The sequence below is a fragment of the Acanthaster planci genome, linkage group LG19 (genome assembly GCF_054643075.1).
Source record: "Acanthaster planci isolate LZ-2023a linkage group LG19, COTS_SCS, whole genome shotgun sequence".
Taxonomy (NCBI): Eukaryota; Metazoa; Echinodermata; class Asteroidea; order Valvatida; family Acanthasteridae; genus Acanthaster; species Acanthaster planci.
In genome coordinates, this window is record NC_141795.1 from 10,684,738 (window position 1) to 10,702,454 (window position 17,717).

At 44.2% G+C, this 17,717-nt stretch overlaps 1 protein-coding gene and 1 pseudogene across 5 annotated transcripts in view; both read right to left on the bottom strand.

The window, feature by feature from the left end:
• Positions 1–17,717, bottom strand: part of LOC110982046 (cGMP-dependent protein kinase 1-like) — a 102,143-nt gene that overhangs the window by 64,733 nt on the left and 19,693 nt on the right. The window lies entirely within an intron of this gene.
• LOC147796028 (uncharacterized) lies at positions 9,710–17,249 on the bottom strand (annotated as a pseudogene). The gene is made up of 3 exons (XR_015423380.1): positions 10,982–17,249; positions 10,554–10,640; positions 9,710–10,422 (listed from the first exon to the last, which is right to left on the bottom strand). The product of XR_015423380.1 is annotated as an uncharacterized LOC147796028 (transcript).

The following is a 17,717-nucleotide window of genomic DNA, read 5'->3' on the forward strand; positions in this document are numbered from 1 at the left end:
ATATCTCTACTGCTAGTGATTGCAAGTGGCGCCTGCTGAGAGCCAGTGAGGAATTAGAGTTGTACGTTTCGTGGAGAACATGGAAAAAGAGGATATTCAATGCAAGGCCAGTGACACTGGCATGCAGAATGTGACTTTTGTGTAGTTGTCCAATAAACCCACTTTAAAGGGACATGTACAATCCATTGTTTTTCATTAGTGCATTATGTTCACCGAGGCCACGAAAACGTTCAAAATGTGAAAAGGGGTGCCTATGGACTAACCTTATAAAGTTTTAGCTCAGTGAATACTGTACATTCCAAAGGAAAACTGTATTATATTATAGAATTTTGATTTCAAGTCAAAAAATGCCGCCTGATGTTTGGAATTGCGCCCAAATCCAACATCCAAGACACGTTCTCATTCAGCCGATGGCAGATCAGACACCGAACCTGCGAATGAGCCAATTGGAATCTATCCGGCCTTGGTGAAGGCGCACGTATATTCCCTCCCATGCCTTTGTGCACCTATCAGTTGAGAGTTAACGCATACGGACTCGATCATTGTACTGTGGATTTCGAGGCTGGTAACGCACCACACCGTTCCAATTAACACTTCTTTCCGCACATGGAGACCATATCTTATTTTTAACAAAATACACAGTTCAAAAAGATAACCTGATTAACTAAAAATTGATTAAACAACATTATACCATCATATTATATAAACCAAGTTACACAAATTTGGAACAAACTCTGAAAAAGGTAATTAAGAAAAATTAAAATTAACATGCAACAAAATCCGTCCACAGTCTTTCCCATTTTAAAACCACTTCTCCAGTTTATCCAAACAAACGAAATAAAGTGCCATGTGTATTAAAGAATGCCAACCGTTTTTGATTGGTATTTTTGCTGATCATTTGATTAGAAAAAATTCCGGCCAATTATAATCGCGTCCCATCACATCCTATCTCTGTTAATGCTGAACAGCCTGGTTTAGTCACCGTAAACATAGGGGCTTCCCCTTAGCCAGAAAAAAAGACCCGAGCTGGGGTCTGGCCTATTCCCATGGGAATGTGAACAAACATCTTCCAGATGGCAGTCATCAGGGATTGTTTACACAAGCACTGCCTGGCTTGCCCAGTGCCGTATGTTCTTGGCGCTAATACCAAAGTGCGCGTGTGCAAGATTTACACTTAACAACGACATAGCAACAGACTATGGCTGATTTCACGCGGGTCGTCTTTGTGAATGGACCCTGGCAAGAGCACGTCAGCTGCTGACGGCCATTTTGCTAATTGCTTCGATTAAATAAATTACGGCCAAATGCAATCACCTTCCATCTAATCCCATCTCTGTTCATGCTGAACAGCCTAGTTTAGTCACCTTTAACATCGGGACTTCCCCTCGGCTGCGAAAAATTATACCTGAGCCGGCCTCTGGCTAGCCTTTCATCAAGGCCTTCGTAGTTGTGTGTGTGTAACCGCAAAGCGACTGGAGAGGAGACTACATTCACGAGTGGCTCAGCATGAGGGCTTTTTCCAACTTGTCAGGAATTTCTTGTGTTTTTCTTTGCATTTTCCATTTGGCTGCCCCATTGGCGTAGCAAAATCCCAACCATTCATAAGCGAAGGGGTCAGTACATTAACCTATTTTGCAAAATGAGTATACGAAAGATGGTGACCGTGTTAAGTGTGTCGGCGGCCGTGAATGCGGGTCAGTTGTCTGAGCAGTATTTCTGCATGTTCTTATACATGAGTGATTCCGAAATGCCCCCCACTACAGATTGCTATTTCACTTGGATTCAAATTACACGTAGAGTGCCAATTTTGGAGTTAAATAATAACATTTAAGAATGTTTATAAAGCGCACATTTCTTCCTAAAATAAAATATTTGCAATACAAGAAAATTTACGGGCTAACTCTTCAAGCAAGATTATATATGTGCTCGGGGAGAAGCCATTCTGGCAGATCTGTCAACTCAGGACCGCTATGATCTGGGGACAACTAAAAGATGTGTCAATTCAATTAAGCTATAATCCAACTCTATAAAAAAGAGTGGGCTAAACCTAGACACAGAAATGCAGCCAAAATTCATCAAGTTAATTCCTTATTGAAAGATGAAGAGAAAATTTAAGTCCTTGTTGAAAATTTTGCTTTAAAAAGCATCCATCTTGAAAACACAAGGGATAAAAACCTTTGCCATTTTCTATAGAGAATCTATATAGATTCGTAAGTTACGAATCTACAATTCGCAGTAGATTCGTAAAAAAGTAGTGACGTCACAGAAATAGTTTAATTGGAGTTAATGCCGTTTATTTCGGAGACTTTATGACGCTTCAACAGTTTAAAGGAAATTTATGAATAAATGCATATAAAAATCTTATGAATAATTCACTACAAAAACCTCACTCATTGATCTCCTGTCCAGTCGCTTTGCAGTTACACACGCACAGCCATGAAGGCCTTGACGAAAGGCTAGCGTTTAGCCAAGTCCCCTGGGATTGTGTGTAAATATCTCAGGCACATGGCGATATGGGAGAATAAGGGAGTGTTTACACAGACGGTGCCTGGGCAAGCCAGGGCCTGTCTTGTATCAATGTTCAGTCTCTCTGGTCTTTCTCGACAGCTGTGGAAGGGGGCGGGGTGTTGATTGACTGTTGGCGGTAGTATGGTCGCTGATGGAGGCCCCTCTTCATTAAAGAAAAGCATCCCGTCGGTACCCATTCTTTAACAAACGGTTCTTTGTCTCTGTCACAAATGCTGCCAAAAGAACGTTTCAGTATCTTCGAACCCTGGGTTGAAATGAAAAAATTAACGCCAGCAAATAGACAAGCAAATTCTCCTCTTCTTGAAATCATTGTAAAATAACAACGGCATATCAACGGGCTATGTCTGATTTCAAGCGCTCCGATTGCAAAACTTTGAAGCGTGCTTTTTTTAAATGGATTTCCAGGAAACGGACCATAAATGATGAAATTCTTCATGGCAAATTCAAAATACATAAGTCGTTTTACTTTTCAGTAGAATTGATTTTGTGCCCTGCCTCAAGAAGTAATGAAACAGAGATCCAAAATTATTTTATTTTTCACCTGAAAAAAATGAGTGTTCGAAATTTGATCAATATCTATTGAAAATAGTTTCCCTGATTATAAACACTAGATTCATACGAAGTAGAAGACTGTCCCGATTACACCTAAAAACCTTGGAATCCGCCGGATAAATTTGTTGAGAAATAAGTTTGAAATTGAACCAGGTTTTCGCGCCCAATCGTGTGAATCCAGACATTTTGTAATGGAAAATTACGTCACATAGGCCTATCTCATATAAACAAAAAAATTATGTCCCAATAAAACTTAATTCTTAGAATCAGGAATTATTACTTTATCAAACTTTTGACAAAAAAGAGGATACCCTTGCACCATACTCTTGTAAGGACACACTTTTGAGTGACATTCTTCTAGCGGCGAGTCATGGGTCAAGTGCAGTCGTGTGTGCGTGTTTGAATACGCGTGACATGTACATGTACATGTACATATTCATGCACATGTGCTAAAGCGGAAAACTTTGACCTCTCGGTACCGCACTACTCGCGGAAGTAACGAATACCACTAAACGATTCTACCTTATGAAATGGTATCAGTACTAACGAAATCGGTACAATCTAACAGAAATTCGTCATCTCCGTGCTGGATGTACAGTTTTGATGATAAAAATGGATGCAAAGTGGTTTGAATTTTCGTGCACCGTGGATGGATACGATTTTGGGGTGACTCAAAATGAAAAACGTCATGCAATCATACTCGAGCGCTCTCTGTGTGAAGAAACTCAAAAATCAGTTTTTAAAGAAATAAGACGTAACTTTTCTGAAGTGCTCTTTTAATCAAGCATCTTGCCCTTGTCTCACACTTGTCAGTCGTAGCTATGATTTATTTTTCCCTTGTCAGAATGTTTTTGTCTGATTGCCTCCTATCCTCGTCTGTCTGTCCATAGGTTAGGATACAAAAGCACTTACATAACCTAACACTTAAATGTTGTCATTTTCTTATGAATGTTATGAAATTTATATTTTTCAGTGACAAATGTACATTTGTTATATAAGTTGTTTCCACAATGATATCATTGAATAAATTTGCTCTATTATTGTTACACCAATTATTCAATGCACCTGGATATTTCTGAATATGTTCATGATGCAGACTAGAGAAACTGGCTGAAAGTGTTAAATCATCTTCATAATGATACTTCCATTAATTACATCGGAAACCTTGCATAGTGGCATTGATCACTATGAAACCCAGCTTTGTACCTTGTGGGATCCTATCACCGAAATGAACACAGAAAGAGTATTTTATAGCATACACACTGTCTTCAATAATGCAGAAAATCACAAGTCCACGGGACTGGTCAACAAGATCAAATGCCTTCGTGAAATCCGTTAAGACCACTGTCCCAAGGGTACATTTTTTCTCATTACGTTGATAAAGACAATCTACTGGCCTGACCAAATAATGATTCGTTGATACTCCTCTGACATTACCAAACTGATTGAGATCAACCTTATCGGCAATATCCTCCAGGATCCAATCTACAATGAAACCTTCAGCAATTTTGGCAACGATGAGTGAAACTGGTCATAGTTTGCCGATACTGGCAGGTTTCCATTTCGGGATTGGTATCACAATAGCCTCTTTCCACTGTAATAGAACAGTTCCTTCAAAAAGTTAACTCTTTGAAATTGGGAAAATGATAAAAACAACTAATTAAATTGTAAGCGCACCAAACACGTTTTTTAATAATGTATGGCGTGTACAATGTTTGCATCATCACTTCTGCTCGTCCACAAAAAATAAAAATTCTGGCCTGAAACCCCCCGGAATTTTTGGATCCGCCCCTGATTAATGTCAAACGTACATTAATGTGGTTACTTGGAGACGAAAATCTCGATAACTGCATTTTGCGTTTCCATGAAGAGACACAGATCTGGCTGCCCCTCGTACACACGTACAAAACGTATTGGGAAAGGCCTTAGTAAAATATGAAGTATAAGTACAGGTCACCTGAGACTTTCATTTTTTCACGAAGAGCCTGCTGGGTAAAGGGTCCATGGTGTTTTGTAGACCCAAGGGAGCAACTGGCGCTTGAGGCGAAGTCCAGAGTGCCATTTGCCACTCGGGTTTACAAAACCCATGGACCCTGTCACAGCAGGCAACAATTCTTTTGTTATTTCATGGTCATAGATTAAATTGGAACGGTCCTTTTTATGTGTAGTATATGCATACTTTATTGCAAGATAAATTAAAACCCTTTGACTGATTGAAACAGCATATTGGCCTTACAAGGAAAATTAAAATTGAATGTGGTATCCTTTGTTGGGTATTGTTTTTTGTTTTGTTTTGTTTTTTAAAAGAAAAAAAATAAGATTTATAACAAACTGCTTTACAGAGAAACATTGGATTCTTAAAGCACTGAGGTTTGGGTCGACTGGTTGAATTTCAATTTACACGAAATTCCACTGAAAATGAAATGAAAATGTTGACAAGATTGAAGAGCAGACGAGAATTTACAGCGTTCATATAAACATAAAGGAAGAACAAAGAAGGAGTTACAAGTCTGGCACTTCAAAGCGCTCCATGATCATCACTGTGCGGTCAGATGAACAATAGTAAACATTCCAATTATGTCTGATTACTGCCTGCAGCTTAGCCAGACAAATGGGACCAGAAATGTCATAGCAATGTTTGTGATGTTTTCTTTGCAACTAACTACAACTTATCGCTGTGACCAGGAGAAAAGAGAAAAAATCTCCAGCGCGCAGCATTCCCATTGACCTCGCATTATGTAGACGCACTGCGGTTTTTCGACGCAATACTGCACATGTCGAGATACTCAGCACGTAGTCTTGTTTACAAGACCTTCCTGTTGTTTTATTCGCGAACAATGAATAATACGACCCATCGCCGTCAGAGGGCCCGTTCAACAAACCGCGCTCTGCTCACGTCACACGCACACACGACCCGCTCACACACACAAACCACTACCACCCACGAACCGCTCTCCTCCACGAACCGCTCTGACAAGGCCTTGTCGCAAAGCTCTGAAGGGTGCAGACCAATAATTCAAGTGAGAGTTTCTGGCCAGCTCATTAGCATTAAAAGTGCCCCTCACAAGTATCTTTTGAAAAAGGAGATTGTTTGGCCCAAAAAATGGTGAGATTGTGTAAATCCTTGCCAGGATCAACTCCCTAGGTCTTTGAGCTTTCATATGAGAGCAGAATGGCTAAAAACTACGGTTGAAAAATGGTCCTAAGTGCCCGAGAAAGTTGAGGGTTGCCACTTAAAAATGGCTGCAATCAGACCTCGGAAAAATCACTTTTGGGGGGTGATTTTGTTTTGTGAGAATAATTAAAAATGTAATTGGTTAACCCACAAAAAATTGAAAAGAAATTGAAAGATAAGTGACAAGACAAGAATTTCATTTGTGTTTCAGAAATCTCAGGGATGTTGGTGTGCATGTTATTGGGCCTTGAAGAGTGCTGATTTTACACTGTTTTCAATGGGGCTTGAATTAGTAGACTGTACCCTGAACTCCCCGTGAAAATCCGGCCAGATTCCAAGCATGCGTACTTCGTGATGCTTGACGTGCTGTGACGTAAGGGCCATAATGAGGGTACAGTGTTCTTCTGTATTACATATATATGTAATACAGTATGTGCACCAATGGCACTGTCGTGCGTGTACAGGGTCCAGTCCACTAATTCAAGCCCCATTGAAAACAGTGTAAAATCAGCACCGTGAAAAAAAAAATGAAATGAAAAAAATTCCATTGTCTAATGGCTGCATATGGAGAGAAAATGCTCAAGGTCAGCCTATAGCAAATGTGCACAAACTACTGCAGACTGCCTATATACACTAACTAGTGCAAATACAATGAGCAGTAAGCAGCTGAAAATTACACTTTTCACATGAGCAGCTTCAACTACCTGTTGCTACAGATAATGGGGAGGGTTACCCAGGCTAGACACTGCCAACTGTAGCGGCCAAGTGCACGAAAGACGTAAAACTTTGGCCGTGCTTTGACATGAAAGCTCACCGTCGGATATTACTCCAGTTGAGAGGCTCCAGCCAAAGAGTTGAAAACCTGAGCCCAAAATAGGGCACTTCCAACACAAGAGTGGAACAAATCACCAAGGAGAGTGTCTCGATAAATTTGAGTCACCTGTGCATATCCACGGCTTGGTCAGTCGGTGCCCAGGCTGTACTTGACCATCTAAAATTGAACCGGACCCCCCCCCCCACAGTTAGGGTTGGCCTCTGTTAGGGTTAGCCTTCATTAGGGTTGGCATCCGCTAGGGTTACGCTCTGTTAGGGTTGGAATCCGGCTTTTCTAGGTTTCATTCAGTCCATCCTAATCAAAGAATTTCTTGAATCCGACAAACAAACAATTACAAAGTGACATGTTCCACATGTTCATATATAATTCTCATGTGATTACCTGAATATTTATTGTGTCCGACAATCCAGTATTTCTGATGTCTCATAATCCATAAAACTGTTATTCATGGCTTGTTGTGGTCTCTCCACCACTGCCAGGACCAACGTAAACAAGAGGGATAAATTTTAAACCCAGCCGCCACTACTGCATGGACGCCGCCATTTTGAAATATAGGGTCCAGTCCACTAATTCAAGCCCCATTGAAAACAGTGTAAAATCAGCACCGTTCAGGGCCCAATAACATGCACACCAACATCCCTGAGATTTCTGAAACACAAATGAAATTCTTGTCTGGTCACTTATCTTTCAATTTCTTTTCAATTTTTTGTGGGTTAACCAATTACATTTTTAATTATTCCCACAAAACAAAATCACCCCCCCAAAAAGTGATTTTTCCGAAGTCTGATTGCAGCCATTTTTCAAGTGGCAACCCTCAACTTTCTCGGGCACTTAGGACCATTTTTCAACCGTAGTTTTCAGCCCTTCTGCCCTCATATGAAAGCTCAAAGACCCAGGAAGTTGATCCTGGCAACGATTTACACAATCTCACCGTTTTGGGGGCCAAACAATCTGCTTTTTCAAAAGATACTGTGGGGGCACTTTTAATGCTAATGAGCTGGTCAGAAATTCTCACTTGAATTAGTGGTCTGCACCCTACATGTACAGTACATGTACATGTACATGTAGGCGTGTACTGTACAATACGTGTGTGACGTGACGAGAGTGGAGCGCGGTTCGTTGAAGGGGCCCTCTGACGGCGATGGTCGCATTATTTATGGTTCCCGAATGAAACAACAGGAAAGTCTTGTAAAGAGGACTACACAGCACGCTGAGTGCACTCGGAATCGATTTTGGACTTGGACCAAAACAACACTTTTAAGACAGAACGACTTGAGTATAGAGGGATCCCAATACGACGCTTTTAGCGTCGATCAGCGCACCTCCGCGTTTGAAAACGAGGCTGTACGTGTCAGCTTCATTTCTTAATACGATTAGACGATTGAGAGTAAGCCTTAGGAGTTAAGACATAAAATACATAAAGGTATGTTACATTCAGACTTTTCAGGCTGCACTTTTTTGTTGAAGAGTCTTTCAGAATGACTGGACACGTGAAATCAAAAGAAAAAAACAACGTCAATTTACCGCGAACTAAGGTACCTGCGATGGCCGTGTATCTTGTTCAGTGGGCGTGGTTTAAACTGACGTGGTATCACACTTACGAACCGGGTACTGCATATACTGTGTCGACTCTGCGGGCGCACACGGGGAAGTTCAACACAGAGGATGTACGTAGACAGCGCTAATGTGAAATCCATCTATACATCACAGTGAGCTCTTCAGAAGTCTGCGAGCGCCATTTTTTGTCGAATTTTCAGGTTTCAGTTCATAGTTTAGTTAGAAGTTTCCAATTTCTATTTTCTCATAATACTACCCCGAAAAGTCAGACTTCTAGAAACAAATGTCTCGAAAATTCAAATTTTCAACAAAAAATACAGAATACGTGTGACGCAGTCACGTACTGATGGAAAATTCAGGCTTTTAATGAATAACTAGAATATGAGGCTTCCCTTTTAATTAATTTGGTATTTCAACCTCGGTGTTTTTTAAGTCGCCGATCCTTCAATATCCCTTAACACAGTCATCAACTTAACTAAACCAATATATCCCTCTTTTGCTCCAAACTTACGGTTTTACAAAATTGGCTTGCATTAACCAAGCCTAAACAGAACAAACGCAATAAAATTGGGCTGGTTGGAGTGGTTGAAAGAAAGAATACTTCATTGGAAAAAGTAAACGAAATATACATCTACATTTACAATATATTTATTAAACGTCAGCCCCATAACGCTAAGAAAATACTATGACATAAAAATAAAAGCAAAGATGTCGCAGGCTAATTGAACCCCCCCCCCTCCCCACACACCCAAGTGTGTATTTGCCAGGAACTGGGGACCCCCACTGTTCCTCTTTTGTTTGTATTTTAACTTTTTTTAGAAGACCACCCATATGTTTTGTACATAGTTGTCAATCGTGGACCCTCTGTCAATCGGGGACCTTAATGTCCTCTATTGTTTAGGGTACCCAATACGGGTGATTCACAATAGTACGCCACCAAGAGTTTGCAATGCGTTGGCCAATCATAACGCGCGAAATTTGTCGACCCTTTCCAGACGCGCACTGGGTCGACAAACTTCGCACATTGTGATTGGCCAACGCGTTGCGAACTCTTGGTGGTGCACTATTGTGAAACGGCCGTATTGAATGCAGAAACAAACTCACCCACACACACAAGTGAGTTTGTGTAGCCTACACATTCAAATCGTGGACCTATAACAATAGGGGGCAATAGGGTCCATGGCTGCCGAAGAAACTGTGGGGTTGGAAAACGTGTACAAAACATGTGGGAGGTCTTCCGAAAAAGTTAGTATGAACAAAAGAGGAACAATAGGGAGTCAATGATTGCAGGCGTTTACACACGTATACATGTAGACACTGCAGATGGAGGGCATACTTTCCAAACTATCAGACGCAGGACTTCTCGTCCATGAGAGTGCAGCCTATAACACCGATGACAACACACACAAGTTCTTGGTTGTTTGGGCCGCTAAAAATAGGTTGCGTTATTGGCCTACTGCTATAGGGTTCGTCGTCAATATGGTATAATGTCTCGAGAGAATGGGTGGTGTGGCGTATCATAGCTTAACTTGGCTACCACCTCATTGTGTTACGACAAAAGTCTTTGATGCTTTTCCAAACACGGGTCTGCAGCGCTACAGTGCAAGCTGCTTCGATGTCCAGCTTGCCAAGAACTTTCCTCAACTGGAAGAATTTGCGCAGGCCTTCTTGGACGTCTATCTTCTCCGCTGTGTCCAGGGACGGCGCTTCATTTGTCTCGATGGCGGAGAGGGTTCCCTTCTTCGTGATGCAGCAGCAACACCAGGAAGCTGTCCTATTAATGTAGAGGCAAGAAAAGGACATTAGAAGTGTAGGTGACAGCTCAGCAGACAGCCTGTCCATGTGACAGACAGACAGCCCGACAGCGTAACAGACAGACAGCCCAACAGACAGACCAAATCTTACCGTTTTCGACGGATTCATCGCAGGAGTCTTCACTGCTGTCACTGCAGTCCCCACTGTCGCTGCTGTCCTCTTCACTGGTGAAGCCTTCTGAGAGTAAACACCAAATTGAGATTTATCAGTTAATGCACGGGTGTCTGGCAGTCTCTGCTTGACGTTGGGAATGGGGGGGGGGGAGGTGGCCGGCCAAAATGGAACATTATTTTGGGAGTTCATGACGCGAGATACATTTATTGGCTGATTTTGGTCCCCTTCTTTCTTTGTACTGGTCTGTTCTTCCGGGAGGGGGGGTGAATAGGAAGAGAGGTATTGTTTCCGGCCGAGTATGATGCCCTACAAAGTGGGAGTCTGGGTTGGGTTGACTTGGTTCGAAGTCAAGCGTTGGGTCGACGGAAAATGGGAAACATGGTTGGAGTACAAGGTGCCCTTACCTCCAGTTACATGCAGATCGTCCAAGGATTTGCCCTGCTGGGAAGGCAGGTTGCCCCTCTCCAAACTCAGGAAAGGTTTGGACAGTTTGGTGACCCGTTGTACAGTATCTGGCAACTGGTAGTATTCGCGATGTACCCTCAAATCATGGCCCATGAAGTTGGCTAGAGTTTCAAGCTGATGTTCCTTTAATGCAGGAATTTGCGATGCAGTTGCTACATGTTTACGGAATTTGATGGACCGGATGCTGGATGCATTGTCAAGGCTAGCCTTATCTGCATGTGCCCTTAAACAGTCACTCCCTCGTATGTGCCCTCTCCCGCCATAACAAAAGCGTGTAAACAAGAAGTTGTTGTCTTGGGCTACTCCAGCTTCATGTCTCTTGGCGACAAGGGCATTAAACCATGCCACTGCCTCATTGCTCGGAAGCACGGGAACAGTTCTGCCTCTCTTGCCGACTATTTCGACAACACGGAACATCTTGCACAGCTGGTGTTCTAAATCACTCGACAGGCATTCCCCCTCCAGTTTGGCGGTGCTGTGCTTGTGGAAATCTTCAAGTTTCATCGTTGAAACCTCCCTCTGCCTTCTTCGGTTGAACACGATGAGGTGGCACAGACTGACCTCATTCAACGTCTGCCAAACTGGCCCGATTTGTCTGCCCCGAGCACCCTACAGGAGTTGAAGTTCCCGGTTGCCAGCTTCATGAAGGAACGACGACAGGTGGACTACACCTGCATTTGTCGGGAAATGGTGACTTTGTTGCGTTTTCCTTGGTATAGCATTCTGTGTGCGTGTGTGGACACAAGGTCTCGCCAGTTCAATTCACACAACTGCAAAAAGTCTTCCGCATGTTCCGCTTTCAAGTTGTGTTTTTGGCCGGACTCTAGGGCACTTCCTTTCAAGACGAGTGCACACTTCTTGACGGAATAACCAATCTTCAGCGCTAGTGACGGGACATCATATAACTGTTCATCTTCCCTGAAGCCGGCAATATCGTGCACGGCCTTCACAATATCAGAAAGGTGGTGCAGATGGACAAATGATTCGAGTGAAGCATTTGGTTGCTGGGTGTTCCTTTGGAGCTGTATGACGAGTCGACCCAATTCACGTACCCTGTTACGGATGTAGCCATGCTGATCTACATCGTGCCCTAGTTTCATGTATTCACGCTTGGCTTAATTCAACAATCAACGTGTCATTTTTGACTACCAATGCCACATCATCTCTCATCATTGGACTAAGAACCTGGTGTAACAGGAACGACACGCCAACAGGAGGAGGTTTCAACAAATCACTCTTGTGAGCGACCCGTACACCCACACGAGCCCTCTTACCGGTGCTGTCAGTCGGTGGAGTGGGTGCTGGCTTCAAAGGGCACACGTGTCGCCACAAACCGGTACGCACTAGCCGTAACAATATACGCATGGTCCACATGCACGGGAGATACCTTGCGATTTGGCCTGTACCCGACAACGAGCACACCACGACTTTCACAAAGAACCTGATAATTGTACCTGTGATTACCTATATTGCGAATTTTTAACAGAAGTTTCTTACGCACACTGGCGTTGGGCTCACCAGCGATCTCGACGACTTTTCTTTCTTCCTTGAGACATGACAGGAGATGACAGGGGAGCTTGGCCTGGGGTACATCGCAGAAAAAGCATAAGTGTTTCTTGTCCCATTTCTTGCAGCCAACCTCATTACTGGTTTGCATTACGGTCACACCATAGTTCTCCTGGACGTCAGACGAGTCGTCACTTGGAGCAACAGATGTAGTAGGCCTACTGCTGGAACCGGTGGACGGCTCAGCCATACTGTCCAAATGTCTCCACTTACACCGGACGGGCCAGCTGGCAAGAAAACAAATTGAACATTATTTTCATTAAACCGCTTGTCTTCTTTTAATTTGGTATGGACTGCTGGTGGTGGTGGGGGGAAACAGGTATCCAGGCTCCAAAGAGTCACATCCACCCCCCTCCCAAAAAAAACAAATTAAACACAATTAGGCCTAGAACCACCACATACGGACAACAGAAAAGTCTTCACTTGTGGCTGGAAAAATGTGCTGCAGGAACCTGTTCAACTGGATTATGTGATTGAGCTTTTCGGACTGCATACGTATACCTATTCCACTGGCACATTCACTCTAACAGCGGTGAAAGATCTACATTAGCCTATCGACAACATGGGGGGGGGGTGATAGCCGCCATACTTTAACCACGCTTTAACTAGTAGCATGGTACTAGCCAGCACTGGGGCCCATGTATTTAATGATGTAGTAAACCGTACCAAGATAGGGTCTGGTCATGCTCAACATTCTACTGTAGCGGACATATTACACTTACCCCATTTACATATTAGATGGGTGACCCTTGACTTTGTATCGTAAGGAATGCTTGGAGGACGGGCTTCCTGCAACATGGCGCCGAGTCAATCGTTTATGTGTTTATTGTGTGTCCATGGTGTCAAGAAGAATAAGGCCTAATCCGGTGAGATCTTTCCAATCATGAGTTCCTGTGTAGACAGTTCCTTAAAGTAACTTGGCCCGTTACAATTTGGCGTAGTCGGCAGGACTGTCAAAGGACTTAGTGATTTGGTTGCCAGAAAATTTGACATATTTAATTTATTGTTTGTGCATGTTTGGCTGTGCGTTCTGTGTCGTGCGTGCGTGACCATAGCGATCAATCTGAGTATAGTAGCAAGCCAGAAACTGGTGTCAGTTGGGGAGTCAGGTTGGCAAGGTAGTTCTTTCCTCGCCTTCCACCTCTGTGGTCCCGGGTTCGAATGTGGGTCGTTTGGCGGCTGCCTGAGGCGCCCTTGTGTGCCATCGGCTCAACCATGTTTAAATGTATTCATTGTTCCACGCTTAATGTCTTCATTGTACAGCGCATTTGAACATATCCATATGAAATTTGCGCTTTAAAAGTGAATAAATTATTATTATTATTAATTGCTGTGCTGTTTATCTAGATGATTTTTTTCAGCCATTCCTATGTCAAAGCCATGGATAAAACGACTTACCTCAGTCGGTTTACTACCGAACATATTGGCAGACTTTGTGAATTAAACCATTTAGATGTAACGGTCATCAAGACCAAACAAGATCGTGCTGCATGCCTTGCAGATCTACCACACATGGAAGAAGAATCTCCCCCAGCAAAACCGAGTGTAGAAACCATCGATCTGCTTAAAGTTATCCAAGAGTTGGAAACCAATCGACGCCAAGACACAGAGAGATTGTGTCAGTCACTTGCAAGCGCTGTTGCCGAGGCTGCAAAAACACCTCCTGTCGTGAATGTCGGCCCCACATTGCCCGACTTTCATATGTTAGGGACTGTTGATGATGTAGCTTGTTATTTGAGCACTTTTGAGCGTCTTGCCACAGCGGCCAAAAATCAAGAGATCAGTGGCCGCGATTATTAGAGCCCTATCTCACTGGCAAAGCCCAGAAGGCTTTCCATTCTTTGAGCGATGCTGATAAACAAGATTATGATAAGATTGTGGACGTCATCTACCGACGTTACTTCTTGACTCCCGAAGCTTATCGGGTGAAATACAAAACTGATGTAAAAAAAATCAGATGAAACATTTGAGAAGTTTGCTCACCGTCTTGAATGGAAATTCTACAAATGGGTTCAACTTCCTAAGGAGAAGCAGAACGATCCAGATACAAAAAAGCATTCCATCTTGTCTTGACTTATCAGTTTTTGTCTGTCATTGGGGGTGAACAACTTTGGCTGAAACTAAGAGAAAAAAAATTTACTTCCCTGGTGGAAGCAGCCAAGGCAGCTGATGAGCTTATTTTGCATCGTAAATCAAATAACCTCCAGTCTCAAGCTAGACCCCAACCCCTGTCGAGACACTCACTTTGCTTGACGGGACAGAATTAACTATGCTGGGGACAATCATATTGCCTGTTGATGTAGGTGGACAACCTGTGAATTTCACACTCCATCGTGTCCACCTGCTACCTACCCCAATTCTGTTGGGCATCGACTTTGTCAGAGCCTCCAATCTGGTCCTCGACATTAGTCGAAGCTGTTTCTGGTTTGACCGTGGTGACGGTCCCCGTGTACAATTTCCAATCCAAGGAATTCTTCCACTCAACCAGGCCACCATCCCCGAGCCAGGTGAGAAGATGGAAGATGAGGCTCCTACGCCAATGGCAACCCTCCAAGATCCTACGCTGACCAAGGCTGAGTATCGTCAGTTGCAGGATCTCCTCGGCGAGTTTCCAGAAGTGTTTTCAGGCTTGCCCGGCCATACTGATGTTGCTCTACATCACATTGACTTTGGCGATGCCGCTCCGGTTCGCTCTCGTCCTTACCGTTTGTCAATAGACCGTAAGTAAGCATTGCAGGCAGAGCTTGATTCACTTCTGTCATCAGGGAAGATTGAACCTTCTTCTTCCCCTTGGGCAGCCCATGTCATAATGGTCCCGAAGAAGTCTGGTTCATATAGGATGTGTAGACTACCGAGGCCTCAATTCCGTCACCAAACTTGACGCCTTTCCTATGTCAACCAACCATCGACTCAATTCTGGACTCGCCACATGGTGCCCAGATATTCACTGCTATTGATCTTCGTTCTGAATATTGGCAGGTGGGTATTGCCCCGGCAGATGTGGAAAAGACAGCTTTCATTTGAAGGGTTGTTCCAATTTCGCGTACTTCCTTTGGCATGGTGATTGGCCCAGCGAATTTCAAGGACTGATGTCTACGTTATTGGGCGACCTCATCGGGCGCACATGTTATATGTACCTTGATGACATTGTTGTCTATTCGCCTAACCTACAGGACCACCTCCTTGCCTAATGTGAGGTACTGACAGTCTGACAGTCAACAAAGAGAATGCAGTTTTGCCTGCCGTGAAATGAGCTACCTTGGTCACTTGATCAACAAAAATGGAATCAGGCCAAACCCAGAGAAGGTGTCAGCCATCTTGTCGCATCCGGAGCCTACTACTGTCAAGCAACTTGAGAGATTTCTCGGAATGGTGTCATGGTTTCATAAATTCATCACAGACTTCGCTACTGTCGCAGGGCCACTGCACAAGCTCCGTCGGAAGAAAACCCAGTGGCATTGGTCAGATGCCTGCCAGTCATCGTTTGACCGTCTGAAGCAGTTGCTTTAATACCACCGACCCAATCTTCGCTTACCCTGACCCTGACAAACCTTTTGTAGTCCACACGGACGCAAGTGATGTTGGGCTTGGCGGTGTTCTCTTCCAATCTGACAACCAGGTGAAGCGTGTCCTTGCTTTCGCCCGTCGGTCCCTCAGCCCTGCCGAAAGAAACTACAGTACGACTGAAAAGGAGTCCTTGGCAGTTGTGTGGGTGTTAGAAAAATGGCGCCCCCATATTGAAGGGAAAAGATTCCGTGTGGTCACTGACCACAGGCACTCTGTTGGTTATTTCGGAAGACGAAGCTCACTGGTCGTTTGGCACGTTGGGTTCTCCGCCTCCAGGAATTCCAGTTTGATGTTTTCTACCGACCTAGGTCCCAGCACAATGTACCAGACGTATTGTCACGCATTCCCAAAGTGACGCATGTGGTCGGTGTTGTCCAAGTGTCGGCTGCTAGTGAGCATGACCACGACTCTCCAAGTCCCCCCCCTCCTTGCATCATGTTCTCAGACCCCACCCACACTCAATGCATCCGCTTTGCCTTCCTCTGATGTTAACCGTGATGACCTTGAGGTGACGCAGTCATGTGCTGCAGCAGTTCGTCTTCATCCTGATGACCCGCTCATCCACTGGGTGCAATGTGATGACTGTGACTGCTGGTACCACCAGAGGGGGCACCGCGACAACTCGAAGGAACTCCTGTGGCAGCAGGAACAGGTCGGTTCAGTTCCAGGTGATGCGCCTTCGGCTTTCAACCTCACCCGTGAACAACTTCGCGCAGAACAGCAGACCGATCCCGATTGTATGCCATTTCTCCAATACATCCAACAAGCGATACTTCCTGATGACCAACATAAAAGCGTTGCTATTAGCAAACAAGCCCCAGAGTTCCGTCAGAAAGACGGAGTTCTCCTTCGTTTCGTGAACTCTGGATGGTGTGTCGTCGTCCCCAAGTCTCTTGGTCGAAGTGTCCTTTTTGAATGTCACACTAAACCTTCGGCAGAAGAACGAAGATGCTTTCCTGGCTTAGAGCCATGAATCTCTGGTGGAAGGGCATGTCCCAGGATGTGCGGAGTTTTGTCCACAGTTGCCGTACATGCCAGGAAACGAAACCGGTGTTCCGTCGACCGGCTGGTTTCATGCTGTCAACCCACTCAGATGGACCCTGGGAGGTTGTGGGCGTTGACTTGATGGGCCCCCTCCCTAAGAGTTATGCAGGCCACGAATACTTGCTGGTGGTTGTCGATCACTTCAGCAAGTGGTGTGAAGTCTTCCCCTTGAAGTCGGCCACTGGGAAAGTTGTTGCATGCACTCTGGTGCGACAGCTGTTCTGCCGATATGGGCCCCCTCGATGCCTATTGTTAGATATGGGCCCTCAGTTTGTTAGTCGTGCCCTTGGTACTGTCTGTACCGAATGGGGGGGTTCAGCAGTCGTTTATCCCTCCTCATCACCCACAGTCAAATTGGGCTGAACGTGTCAACCGAAACATCAAAGGAGTGCTTCAAGCATTTACCATCGATGATCATCGCTCTTGGGATGTTCACATCTCGGAGTTCGTCTTTGCCTTGAACTCCGCTGAGCACGAGTTGACGTGAGTGGCCCTTTG